A 1,901-nucleotide genomic window follows, 5' to 3' on the forward strand; every position below is an offset into this window, starting at 1 on the left:
GAGTCAGGCACTACTATGCTGAGTTGCTTCCTCATGTGCCATCTTTTCCCGTTACATCCAATCAGCACAACTGTTCATTGCAACACAATGTTTCATCTCTACCCTAAGCTACTTGCTATGTCCTATTTTCCAGTATATGCTCACAGCTTCAGACGAGTGTGCAAAGCCGTCATCGAGGCAAAGGGTGGCTACTTTGAAGAATCTAAAATATAAAGTGATTTGTTTAACACTTTTTTGGTTACTACATGATTCCATATGTGTGATTTCATAGTTTTGATGTCTTCACTATTATTCTATAATGTAGAAAATAGTCCAAATGAAGAAAAATCATTGAATGAGTGGGTGTGTCCAAACTTTTGACTGGTACTGTATATATTTCTCACACTGACTGACTCACCCAGTTCTCCCCCGGATATGGAGAAATCTATGTCCAAAATGACCCCCTTCTGGACCCTCTGGGCATTGGAGTTGGCCTTAGCTCTATGCCCTCCTGGATGGCCTTGTAAATAGCTGGATCCTTACTGGCTATAATCTCAGAGGCCTTGGTTGCCATGACACCACGCTGCTGGCAGAACGCCAAGGCCTCTGGGGTCAGCTCGTCCGTCGGATAACCGTTGTCGTCGACTACACACTACGGAGGGAGAGTGGGGTCAAAGGTTAGGAGTGATCCAGGAATCTTTCTGGCAGAGCCTGGTTCCAGATCTGTTTGTGCTGTATGATTCTATTTGAATTGCTTAATAATTCTTAAGCAAAAATTCTAAAGCATGTCAATGAACATAGGAGTTGGCAATACAGTCCACATCTAATGTTTGAGGTCTTACTTTGAGTGTGAGCATCATAGAGAGGAATTTGAGCTTGTCTCCGAGCAACATTGCGTTGCTGATGATTGCGGTCTCTGCTTTCACTGCATCCTCAATGGGCACAGGTGGAATATTCTCTCCTCCTGCTGTTATGATCAGCTCTGCAGGACAAGATATGGCATACTTAGCTAGATATTTAGATCATAGATCTACATGATGTTCAACGATGATTATCTTGTATATCCAGGCTCAAGGTAGGAGTTACCCTTAGGCACAGACTTAGGATCAGGGGAAGGTACACAAAATTTACCTTAGATTGGTGTCTTGAGGAAACAGCATCTTACTCCCATCAACACCCAACACTGGCAGCCATGTTGTGTAATGGCTATATACAGTACTGTACATCTAGAAAACAAACTAGAAATAAGTACTATACCCTTTATCCTCCCCTGTGATGAACAGGAAGTTGTCCTTGTTGTGCTTGCCCAGGTCTCCAGAGTGCAGCCAGCCCTCCTGGTCCAGGGCCTCCTCAGTCTTTTCTGGCTCATTCAGGTAGCCCATGAACACATGACGCCCCCAGAAACAGATCTCACCATTCCCATCCTCATCTGGCTTGTCCAACTTTGTCTGGCAGCCATTCACCACCTTTCCACAGCTGAGGACAACATCATGATATTTTTTGTTGTTGACAGTTTTCTGTCAATTCTTTATACCGTGAGACTGCAAAGCAAGAAAGTATTAAATGTCATTTTTATATCTGATGGCTTATTGGTATCAATTCATGTTTTGCTATCACAATGCTAGCTTTGTCAACTACAAATTAATGAATGTAAACAGTCATTAAAAATGGCAGTGGACATCCTAGTTTTCCAGTTGCTGACCTCATGATCTTGAAGTTATTCTCCCAGGAGATGGTGTGAGGGCCGGTGCTTTCACTCATCCCATACAGCTCATACAAGGGGAGGCGAAGGCTCATGAAATACTCCAGGGTCTCCTTAGTGATGGGTGCGGCCCCTGTTAAGCAGTTCCTGCAGCGGTCCAGGCCCAGGGCCCAGTGAACCTTCTTAAAAGCCAGGTTGTTTGCCAGCATGAAGCCCCAGG

General features: G+C 44.4%; 1 pseudogene across 1 annotated transcript; it reads right to left on the reverse strand.

Annotated features, from left to right (window-relative positions):
- Positions 1-254: 254 nt before the first annotated feature.
- Positions 255-1,901, reverse strand: LOC106580226 (long-chain-fatty-acid--CoA ligase ACSBG2-like; annotated as a pseudogene). Its single transcript, XR_014381775.1, has 4 exons — positions 1,682-1,901; positions 1,232-1,455; positions 822-961; positions 255-631 (listed from the first exon to the last, which is right to left on the reverse strand). The product of XR_014381775.1 is annotated as a long-chain-fatty-acid--CoA ligase ACSBG2-like (transcript).

The sequence above is a fragment of the Salmo salar genome, chromosome 20 (genome assembly GCF_965601325.2).
Source record: "Salmo salar chromosome 20, fSalSal1, whole genome shotgun sequence".
NCBI classification, from domain to species: Eukaryota; Metazoa; Chordata; class Actinopteri; order Salmoniformes; family Salmonidae; genus Salmo; species Salmo salar.